At 44.0% G+C, this 12,581-nt stretch overlaps 1 pseudogene across 1 annotated transcript in view; it reads right to left on the reverse strand.

Moving 5' to 3' along the window:
* Window positions 1-1,507: 1,507 nt before the first annotated feature.
* LOC146838969 (uncharacterized) overlaps window positions 1,508-12,581 on the reverse strand; it is a 97,567-nt pseudogene continuing 86,493 nt past the window's right edge. The window contains exon 3 of the transcript XR_014960736.1: window positions 1,508-7,036. The product of XR_014960736.1 is annotated as an uncharacterized LOC146838969 (transcript). The remainder of the gene's footprint in view (window positions 7,037-12,581) is intronic.

A 12,581-nucleotide genomic window follows, 5' to 3' on the forward strand; every position in this document is an offset into this window, starting at 1 on the left:
CTTCTCGGTGACTTTGGCCACGAAGGGAAGGAGGGAAATGGGCCAGTAGTTCTAGAGGTCTGAAGGGTCTGCCAAGGGCTTCTTGTGCAGGGGCTTGACTTCTGTGTGTTTCCAGTCGTCAGAGAAGGTGCCGGTTTCGAAGGTGGTGTTCATGGTGCGTCTTAGTTCCGGTGCAATGGCGGCGGCAGCTCTGTGGAAGATGTGCAGAGGGCAGGGGTCCGTGGGTGCTCCTGAGTGGATGCCTTTCATGGTCGATTCAGTGTCTTCGGAGGTGGCTGGGGTCCAGGCGGAGATGGTGGGTTGGCTGGTGTTGCTGGAGAGGGACGTGGTTTCAGAGTGCAGAGTTCGTTCGTTGAAGTTGTCGAAGAGGGACTTGATTTTTAGATGGAAGTAGGAGCTGAGCTTGTTGCAGAAGCCCTGGGAAGAGGGGATGTCTGTTGCATCGCTGGGGTGTTTGGTGAATTCTTGAGAGTTCCTTCGAGTTGCCGGCATTGGTGGAGATCTTGGTCTGAAGGAAGGTTCGTTTGGTTGATCTGATGAGATGGTGGCATTCTATGATGGCGTTCTTGTATGTGGTGCGGTCTTCCAGCATTTTGCTGTTTCGCCAATTTTTTTTTAGACATCTGCATGTGCGCCTAGATTCTTGGATATCGGCGGTGAACCAGGTGGCCTTCATGAGGTGTTGTATGTCGGGGATGCGTGTTCCTCTGCACAGTTTGAGTTCCAGCTGTGTAGTTCTTTGGCTGCAAGGTTCACAGAAAGAAAAGTGAATGTAAGAAGTCAAACTGACTTTTGGCCCTTGTCTGTGACAGCTGAGGACATGTGACAAGATTTAAAGGCATCTTTATTGCTCATTCCCTTTGTGAGCAAGCAGAACAACTGTTGTCAGCTTGCTAGACCGGAGAGTAGGCCCGAGAAATAGCTCATCCTGATTTAATCTGGCTCACCATTGCGAGTGGGCAAGCTGAATTTTTGAGACCTGCAAAGGTTTCATTTCCAAGTTCTGAAAGTGACCTCGTCCCAGTCTACTGGATGTCAACCTAGTGTCCTAGCCTCTATCTCACACCAGCTTTATAAACATATCGGCTAACATCTGTTTTAAAGAGAACCTGGGGCGGAAAAATAAACATGTTTTATAGTTATTTGGTCTACCCATTCACAAAAACAAATAGAATAATTTTCATATCCCTAGAAGGATTATCCTGAGTAAATGTCCAAACATACAATGTCCACAAATATGCTGTTGTAGGTACACTCCTTTTATGGTCCCATTAATATCAACAGCAAACAAATGTTTTAGAAAAATACAGGATTATGTGATTAAGATGTTTGTTATGGTGAGGTGGCTGCATTCTCTCTCACAATCCCGTAGTTTGCGGACTGACACATCTTTGTACAAAAGATTGGGAATAGAGCATGCTATTCTTCCCTTCACTTACTTATGCACAGAAATCTTTCAACTCTTGTGACTTGACATACTAATCTAAAACGACTACACACACGGATGAATGGTATTTCTTATTCTTTAATTTAACGGGGTGTAACATGGGAAATATGTCACAGATCTCTCACTTTTTGCTTGGATCCAAAAACAAACACTTTTTACTTTTTCACTCTTCTTGGCTTTTTTTTGGTTTCACAATACTAACTGAGTTGGGGATAATATCTTGGTGCTCGGCTGGGCTAACATACTGCTGCAGCTCAGTAACCTTCATTATTGATCCTGCACTCTTCTGAAGTGAAGTACTTGGCCTGGCTATCACGCAGCTGCAGCTCTGTGACCTTCATTATTGATCAACCACTCTTCTGAAGTGAAGTAATCGGCCTGGCTATCACACAGCTGCAGCTCTGTGACCTTCACTATTCATCCTGCATTCTTCTGAAGTGAAGCCTTGTGCTCGGCCTGGCTACCACACAGCTGCAGCTCCGTGACCTTCATTATTGATCCTGCACTCTTCTGAAGTGTGCTCGGCCTGGCTATCACACAGCTGCAGCTCCGTGACCTTCATTATTGGCCCTGCACTCTTCTGAAGTGAAGCTTTGTACTCGGCCTGGCTATCAGAGAGCTGCAGCGCCGTGACCATCATTATTGATCCTGCACTCTTCTGGAGTGCTATCACACAGCTACATCTCTACGACCTTCAATATTGATCCTCCACTCTTCTGAAGAGTGCTCGGCCTGGCTATCACACAGCTGCAGCTCTGTGACCTTCATTTTTGATCGTGTACTCTTCTGAAGTGAAGTATCCGGTCTGGCTATCACACGGCTGCAGCTCTGAGACCTTCATTATTGATCCTGCACTCTTCTGAAGTGTGCTCAGCGTGGCTATCACACAGCTGCAGCTATGTGACCTTCATTAATGATCCTGCACCGGCCGGGCTATCACACAGCTACAGCTCTGTGGCCTTCATTATTGATCCTGCTCTCTTCTGAAGTGAATCCGCATGCTCGGCCTGGCTATCACACAGCTGCAGCTCTGTGACCTTCATTATTGATCGTGCACTCTTCTGAAGTGAAGTACTCGGCCTGGCTATCACACAGCTACAGCTCCGTGAACTTCATTTTTGATCCTGCTCTCTTCTGAAGTGTGCTCGGCCTGGCTATCACACAGATGCAGCTCTGTGACCTTCCTTATTGATCCTGCACTCTCCTGAAGTTAAGTACTCGGCCTGGCTATCACACAGCTGCAGCTCTGTGACCTTCATTATTGATCCTGCACTCTTCTGGAGTGAAGCCTTGTGCTCGGCCTTTGCTATCACACAGCTACAGCTCTAGCTTTCAGAAACCTGTTAATAACCAAAAGGCCTGATTTAGATATCGGGGGACGGGTTACTTCATCACAACGGTGATGAATATCCCGTCCGCCGAAATATTAATCCAATTGGATATAATTGAATTCATATTTTGCCGGATAGAATATCTGTGACCATTGTGATGGAATAACCCGTCCGCCGAGATCTAAATCAGGCCCTCAATGTTTCAACTTCTCTGTCTCCTCGGATTTAATTGAATGATGATGGAAATGATCATCATTTGTTCTACATCAGAGCTTCAGAGGTAAATGTCAGTACTGCAAGGGTTAACCCGGAGAGCTGCAGCTCACATTCTCCTGCTTCAGAGGTAAATGTCATGCACTGAAGGGGTTAACCCAGAGAGCTGCAGCTCACATTCTCCTGCTTCAGAGGTAAATGTCATGCACTGCGAGGGTTAACCCAGAGAGCTGCAGCTCACATTCTCCTGCTTCAGAGGTAAATATCATGAACTGCAAGGGTTAACCCAGAGAGCTGCAGCTCACATTCTCCTGCTTCAGAGGTAAATGTCATGCACTGAAAGGGTTAACCCAGAGAGCTGCAGCTCACATTCTCCTGCTTTCACTTCTGCTTTTCTACACAGTTCTCTGGCCGCTGTCACAGAACCATTAATGATGCATAAAATGATCAGAACCACAGCCAGCTCTGAAGAATCTTCATTTTGTGCTTGTTAAATTGTTTTGAGTGTGTTGGGTTTATGTTTTATTACTAATCTCTAGAATTAGCTGAAAATACCCTTGTTAGTCCAAGCATTGTTCATGGTGTAGATTTTACAGGCAGCATGGTCTGGTGTGCTTGGATTTCTTTCGTTATAACTCTCTCACAGAATAAAAACCAACAATCTTTCTTTACTTTTAGTCCACTTTCTGCTAGTCTCCCAATGGGCTTCCTGATATTTCATGTTTTTCCTAGCTGTAGGGAAATAAACAATAGCAGAGAATAGACACTTTTATAATTTTTCAAATATATGTATTTTTTTTCTTTCCTACTAGTTCAGTCTTCTATCCCCTGCTTTTTATTAGCTGGTATTTGAATGTCCCGCATTCTAGTAATTTTATCAGTTTCTATAATTCCTTCATCTCACAATAACTGCACTCTTTTGCTTCAGTGCACACCCACAGATGGGTCAGTATTATTGATGATGTAATTAAATTATTACCAAATTCACTTAGCTCTATGTTTATTTCTATGTGTGTTCAGTGATGGTGGTGTGCTCGCTGATGTCTTTGTAAGTTTGAAGATTGACTGAAGCTCTTCACACATTCACTGCACTGGAATGGCTTTTCCCCTGTGTGTGTTCGCTGATGTTTATATAGGTCTGATAAGTGACAAAATCTCTTCACACAATCACTGCAATGATATGGTTTTTCGCCAGTGTGTGTTCGATGATGTTGTTTTAGGTTTGCAGATTGACTAAAGCTCTTCCCACATTCACTGCATTTAAATGGTTTTCCTCCTGTGTGTGCTCTCTGATGCTGTTTTAGGCTTGGTAAATATATAAAGCTCTTCCCACAATTGCTGCACTTGAATGGTTTTTCCCCTGTGTGTGTTCGCTGATGAACCTTTAATGTTGATGAGTTTCTAAAACTACTTCCACATTCACTGCAATGATATGGTTTTTCCCCTGTGTGTGTTCTCTGATGAACCTTTAATGTTGATGAGTAACTAAAACTACTTCCACATTCAATGCAATGGTATGGTTTTTCTCCTCTGTGTGTTAGTTGATGAACCTTTAATGTTGATGAGTAACTAAAACTATGTCCACATTCACTGCAATGATATGGTTTTTCCCCTGTGTGTGTTCTCTGATGAACTTTTAGGTCTGATACTTGACAAAAGCTCTTCAGACATTCACTGCAATGATATTCTTTTTTCCAGTGTGTGTTCTCTGATGGAGTTTTAGGTGTGATAAATATATAAAGCTCTTCCCACATTCATTGCACTTGAACAGGTATTCCCCAGCGTGTGTTCCCTGATGCCGTTTTAGGTGTGCAGATTGACTAAACCTTTTCACACATTCACTGCAATGGTATGGTTTTTCCCCAGTATGTGTTTTCTGATGCCGTTTTAGGTGTGATGGTTGACAAAAGCTCTTCACACATTCACTGCACTTGTATGGTTTTTCCCCTGTGTGAGTTTTCTGATGGTATTTTAAGGATGTTAATTGACTAAAGCTCTTCACACATTCACTGCACTTAAATGGTTTTCCTCCAGTGTGTGCTCTCTGATGCTGTTTTAGGCTTGGTAAATATATAAAGCTCTTCCCACAATCGCTGCACTTGAATGGTTTTTCCCCTGTGTGTGTTCGCTGATGAACCTTTAATGTTGATGAGTTACTAAAACTACTTCCACATTCACTGCAATGATATGGTTTTTCCCCTGTGTGTGTTCTCTGATGAACCTTTAATGTTGATGAGTAACTAAAACTACTTCCACATTCAATGCAATGGTATGGTTTTTCTCCTCTGTGTGTTAGTTGATGAACCTTTAATGTTGATGAGTAACTAAAACTACGTCCACATTCACTGCAATGATATGGTTTTTCCCCTGTGTGTGTTCTCTGATGAACTTTTAGGTCTGATACTTGACAAAAGCTCTTCAGACATTCACTGCAATGATATTCTTTTTTTCCAGTGTGTGTTCTGTGATGGAGTTTTAGACGTGATAAATATTTAAAGCTCTTCCCACATTCATTGCACTTGAACAGGTATTCCCCAGCGTGTGTTCCCTGATGCCGTTTTAGGTTTGCAGATTGACTAAACCGTTTCACACATTCACTGCAATGGTATGGTTTTTCCCCAGTGTGTGTTTTCTGATGCCGTTTTAGGTGTGATGGTTGACAAAAGCTCTTCACACATTCACTGCACTTGTATGGTTTTTCCCCTGTGTGAGTTTTCTGATGGTATTTTAAGGATGTTAATTGACTAAAGCTCTTCACACATTCACTGCACTTAAATGGTTTTTCCCCTGTGTGTGTTCGCTGATGATTCCTTAATGTTGTCGAACACCTAAAACTACTTCCACATTCACTGCAATGGTATGGTTTTTCCCCGGTATGTGTTTTCTGATGCTGTTTTAGGAGTGATGATTGAAAAAAGCTCTTCACACATTCACTGCACTTAAATGGTTTTTCGCCTGTGTGTGTTCGCTGATGAGTCCTTAATGTTTTAGATTCACTAAAGCTACTTCCACATTCACTGCAATGGTATGGTTTTTCCCCGGTATGTGTTTTCTGATGCTTTTTTAGGTGTGATGATTGAAAAAAGCTCTTCACACATTCACTGCACTTAAATGGTTTTTCGCCTGTGTGTGTTCGCTGATGATTCCTTAATGTTGTTGATTTCCTAAAACTACTTCCACATTCACTGCAATTATATGTTTTTTCCTCTGAGTGTGTTTTTTGATGATACATTAATCCTGAAGAGGAAATAAAACTACTGCAAGTGTATGTTTTTTCTTTCTTGGTTAGTGTCTCTGAGTCGGGTATGGATTTTTCTACATCTCTTGACCGTGCTTTCTGAAGGGCCAACATGACCGATAAAGCACTTGTGTTATTCTCACACTCCATGTATGTGTGTGGTATTTAGCACGTTTGCTTTCCGAATAAACTTTAAAGTGCAAAGGTCACCAAATACTCACCACACTCATAACATGTGCAAGGCTTCTTTGTGGGTGATTGTGTCTTTAGAAAGGATAACGGTTCTGCAAGCTTGTGAGTAAAGATCCATCGTCCTTCTGGTCGGTGCACACTGGGAAAGTACTCTGTGTTTTATATAGCAGAACCCCCATTTCTTTTAACTTTCAGTTAACTGTGCTTTTCGCTGGTTGCTATGGAATGGCCTGAAAGAGTTTACAATACACCTCTAGCACTGAATGGTGGTCTGATATCACTTTAGGAAGCAGAGTACTGCTGTAATCACCTCATGATCACTGCTGGTATTGGACATGTTTACACAAGAAGTGGTTGATCAGTGTTGCCTTAATTTTCTAGGAGGTCATTTCTTCATCTTGAGGCACGGAGGTGCACAGCTGAGACTCGTAGAACCACCAAATTGCCCTTGACGGTACTTCCAAGATCTGTCAGTTTATGTTCAGGTTCGGCTGCCTCTGTCGGCACTTATGTTTTCCTGAATACTGGAACTCAATGTTTCTGACTTTGCTTTCGCAGATTTACAGTATTATCTTCATTATTCTTAAACATTTTTCTGCAATCAAGGATTGTTTTCTGTCGGATGTAAAGAGATTTAAAATTACTTAAATGGAAAATACAGGAATGTGCATATACAATTTTTTATTGGTTGTAAAAGCATCTAATTTATTACTATTGTTGAAACTTATGAAGACATATTTAAGACATACTTAACCGTACAGAATTATTTACATAAAAGTTCCTTTGAACATGCTACAATCTTACTTATTTCAGCAAAGGTGTTCATAGAGTAACTTAGCAAAAAAAGGGCGCTCGCTTAGCACACATATACTAGTTACAGCTTTAGGTAGATGCATAAGGTCAAGGTTTTGTTAAAACAAGGCAAAACCAAAGGAAATGATGGATGGAGTGTTGAACATTGCAAGCACTCACCCCCAGTCAACTGATCTGGGTTTAATCCATCACCGTTCTTTAGCCCACTCTGCCACCCCAGTTCAGACATGGCCATATGCAAATCAGTCTGACCCTGTGCCTCATGGGAACAGTCCAGCCCGAACTGCCAAGCCATGTCTTCCCTGGACCGGAAACCAGCTTCCTAGGACCGGTTTCTGGCATTTCAGCCGTCTTCAGCCAGGCTTGCTTGAATCCAGTGGCAAAGTGAGCAAGGGACTCACGTCTGAGCATACCCTGCCAACTTATGGCGAACAAAGCAAAACCAAAGGAAATGATGGACGGAGTGTTGAACATTGCAAGCACTTACCCCCAGTCAACTGATCTGGGTTTAATCCATCACCGTTCTTTAGCCCACTCTGCCACCCCAGTTCAGACATGGCCATATGCAAATCAGTCTGACCCTGTGCCTCATGGGAACAGTCCAGCCCGAACTGCCAAGCCATGTCTTCCCCGGACTGGAAACCAGCTTCCTAGGACCGGTTTCTGGCATTTCAGCCGTCTTCAGCCAGGCTTGCTTGAATCCAGTGCCAAAGTGAGCAAGGGACTCACGTCTGAGCATACCCTACCAACTTATGGTGAACAAAGCAAAACCAAAGGAAATGATGGACGGAGTGTTGAACATTGCAAGCACTCACCCCCAGTCAACTGATCTGGGTTTAATCCATCACCGTTCTTTAGCCCACTCTGCCACCCCAGTTCAGACATGGCCATATGCAAATCAGTCTGACCCTGTGCCTCATTGGAACAGTCCAGCCCGAACTGCCAAGCCATGTCTTCCCTGGACCGGAAACAAGCTTCCTAGGACCGGTTTCTGGCATTTCAGCCGTCTTCAGCCAGGCTTGCTTGAATCCAGTGGCAAAGTGAGCAAGGGACTCACGTCTGAGCATACCCTGCCAACTTATGGCGAACAAAGCAAAACCAAAGGAAATGATGGACGGAGTGTTGAACATTGCAAGCACTCACCCCCAGTCAACTGATCTGGGTTTAATCCATCACCGTTCTTTAGCCCACTCTGCCACCCCAGTTCAGACATGGCCATATGCAAATCAGTCTGACCCTGTGCCTCATGGGAACAGTCCAGCCCGAACTGCCAAGCCATGTCTTCCCTGGACCGGAAACAAGCTTCCTAGGACTAGTTTCTGGCATTTCAGCCGTCTTCAGCCAGGCTTACTTGAATCCAGTGGCAAAGTGAGCAAGGGACTCACGTCTGAGCATACCCTGCCAACTTATGGCGAACAAAGCAAAACCAAAGGAAATGATGGACGGAGTGTTGAACATTGCAAGCACTCACCCCCAGTCAACTGATCTGGGTTTAATCCATCACCGTTCTTTAGCCCACTCTGCCACCCCAGTTCAGACATGGCCATATGCAAATCAGTCTGACCCTGTGCCTCATGGCCCTTTGGTTTTGCTTTGTTAAAACAAGAACAGCTTTTTGAGTAAGAGATGGATCAGGAAGACATCAGGATGTTGTGCAATACATCAAATCTTATTGTTCACGGACGTGCCTGGTTTCATACACAATTAACTATTTTTTCAGGAGGATTCCCCTTGCTGTTGTCTCAAGGCCTGATTACGGGGACCTTTTGTGCGCTGATTGTGTTTGGGGCCCTTGTGGCATAAAGGGGCTCTATCTGGGACATGTAGGCCCTGCATCATGTATCGACCCTCTCCCCATATAAGGTTCCTACACAATCTAAAATGGCGGTGCCTCTAAGACTCTAGATAGTGACATAGGACTTGGCATGTCCTTATGGACATTAAAGAAGGACTATCATGTTCTATAGCTTCTAAGTATTTCCAAGATGGCAGCCATCTTAGAATGATGTTGTTTACTAATTCTGCTTAGATTTCCGTATTGGCTCGGTCTATCGAATTTCCAAGTGCATCCTAGGCCACTGTTCATCCCATCCCCCCTATCCCTCTAATCCAGATTCTATCTTCCTAATTGCATAATCTAGTTTGACCTAATGTATTTCAACGTCCCATTTTTATATTAGCAGCTGGGCCCTTCCTTCAGGATTTGCTCATTTCCACCAAGTAATCAAATGCATATAAAGCTGGGAAGCCCAAAACAGAAAGAGTACCCTCTTCTCTCTGGACATCTTCTGTCATGATGCTGCTGTTTAATGGGCTGTCTTTGTAGAACGGAGTCATGGAACTTTCCTCCAACCACCCCATAATTTGCTTCATCCCTTCCTTCCTTCATCTGACCATACCCCCCCTTCTCCTCGACTCCCCTCAGCTTCCCTGAACATGAGCATGTAGTACTCTGGTCCCTCCCCTCTTTCCACTCTGGAAATGTGGAGCCCTTAGCCATGTATTCCCTTTCTCGAAGATCACTAGACTCCAAACTTGTTCCAGACGGCTGTCATTCCTACACTATCATATACCCCCCTAAACTATCTAAAAGTGTGTTCAAGAACTTCAAACACAGGCATCTCAAATTTCACCCAGAAACCCTTATTTCCACCCCCTATGTCTGCACGAATAAAGGACCTACCATAAGTGACCTTATCTTTTTCACTAAAAGACCAGCACAATGGAGGAAAGCCCTTTGCTCTCTGCTTCGGATCACTGCATCCACTAAAGCCCCCCACGGTCTCAGACTCTCTGTAACCCCCTCTATTGTTCGCCGAGCAGAGGCAACCATCTCCCTTTATAATAATGGGATTATCCTCATCCAAACATCTGATTGCAACCTAGAATTACTTGATGAAATTTTCCTCACTCATCAAACTCTCTGTGATGGAGTAAGTTTCCTTCCTGACCCAAGCCCATCCTAGCCTTTTAGTCCTCCCATGGGTACCTTGGTCTGTATCCTCCCCTCTTCCCACTACTTGTATTGCTCCACCACTTTCCCCTCCTCCCCATCTACCTTCATCAGATTACCCAACAGCATTCATTTACCATTACCCTTGCAGATTGTTTCAACCGACATTTTTCATCATAATAGCTTGAGCCCTCATCACACCCCTAGAGCAGCGACCACTGAAATACACTGACTCGATACGAACACCTTCACCTCATCTCTGCCCCTTACCTCTGAACATTCCCCTGCTGTCAGCACTGATGCATCTGTGACACCATTTCTGGACCAAACCATGACACTTGCTATCTCGGAACCCCCTAACATGACCAATAGCATGGCGCTTATCTACTCATCAATCAGTTTATGAGTCCCACACCCCCACTCCTCAATCATGACTCCAACTCTATTCCCCCCTCCCGTGGTTCTCCCAACTCAGCTTCTCCCTAACACCATAAACCGGAGCACCCTCTCTCCTGGCCTCCTGGCCCATATCACAACCTCCTGTTCCCACATTACTAATGACGCCAAACTCACTGAGATCTCTCAGAAGCATTATCAACTTAATGCTGAGGTTCAAAGCCTAATATCCCTCACCTCTGATCTCGCTAATTGTTGGTGTTCCACCAGGCCGAAGGGTAAGAATAGACACTACATTTAGCAATTCAATAACATACAAGTTTGACGGATGTCACCCGCACATGCAATGGGATCTCAGCAATCGCAACGTCACCTCATTTGACCTGGAAGACAATTCCCTACCTCAACGCCTTCACCCAACCCATCAGGATGAAAGATACTCAATCGACAACAATATTTACTCCCCCTGCTTCAGTCGAATCCACATTGAGATCCTAGGCCCAATCCTAGAGCAGTTAACAGTTACAACTTCAAGCAAATTCCCATCACTCAGGCTGCCTCCACTGTCGCCATACCCCACCTGAAATGTACGCTTCTCAATTGCAGATCGGCATCTAAACACGCAGTGGATATTGCTGACCTTATCCTTACTTATGATCTTGACCTTATAATCCTGACTGAAACTTAGCTAAATGACTCCTCCACACCAATGCTCGACATTCTAGTACCGCTCAGCTACGACATCATCAGATTAGATAGACCAAACAGACATGGTGAAGGTATCCCCTGTACCCACTGCAACAACCTCTCTGTGAAGCAAGCACAAAACGTTACTCTCATCTCGTGTGAATATCTAGGCATCGATATCCTTAGTAAAGATAGGCCTCAATACAAATTGCGAGCATTTTACCACCCTCAAGGAGATAACCTCTCATCCACTGAACAAATTATGGAAATCATCAAAACGAACTCCGGTGTATACTGCGCCCAAATCTTCCTTGGTGACTTCAACCTCTACTGGAATGACCCAAATGACCAATCAATGATTCGCCTAAAAACCTTCCTAGCTGACCTAAACCTGATCCAAATATGCAAAAGTCCTACCTACAACGTGGGAGCGACCTTGGATCTAATTATCTCTAAAGCTAATTCCATTCAACTTGAATCTATCATTCCAAGTGGCTGGACAGACCACCACTGCATCACTTTCCTCATCAATGAATCGCTGTCCTCAAAAAAGGTTCGAATAAAAAAAACAGACACTGGAAAAGGAACCCTCGAAACATAAACCTGAATGAACTAACATCTATCAGCAATTACATCCTACTCCCTCCCAAGGGCATGTCAGATATCCAGGACCTTACTGATCATTACACTAATTCAATGACAAACATTCTTGACTCTATGGCACCCCTCCAACTAAAAAGAGTATCCGCCAAAGACTCCGAGCCTTGGTACAATGGTAGTCTAAACCCTGAAAGACGCAATCTAAGATTGGCTGAATGGTCATGGAGATTCTCCACCTCGCTCGAACACCTCCAGCACCTGAGATCTCTAAGAATCATTTACAACAAACACATACATAGCTCAAAAGCAAACGTCTTTAGGAAATAGCTAAACAATGCCAGGAATCAACATAAAAATCTGTTTGAACTCGTTAAATTGCAATAACAGGCAGCCCCAACCTGCTTTCTGGCTTTAATCTGCAGCCTAACTGCGAAGAACTTGCCGCCTTCTTCTTGTGAAAGACGAAAAAAATTGAAAGTGACTTAAAGACTTCATTGGAAGTCCTCCCGACGCCGTCACACGTCAGCCTCCACCCACCCGTGTGGCCTGAGCTTCCTGCACACCCCCCAAAAAATATTGCCGCGTGGTGTTCATTCAAATCCTTTGATGAAATGACCATACTAAAAATCGTATCAACACTTAAACCTTCAAACCACTTCAGCGATCCGCTTCCTTCAAATCTCTTCATTGAGATTAAAACCTCTCTTCTCC

This window comes from Triturus cristatus, chromosome 4_2, assembly GCF_964204655.1.
Source record: "Triturus cristatus chromosome 4_2, aTriCri1.1, whole genome shotgun sequence".
NCBI lineage: Eukaryota > Metazoa > Chordata > Amphibia > Caudata > Salamandridae > Triturus > Triturus cristatus.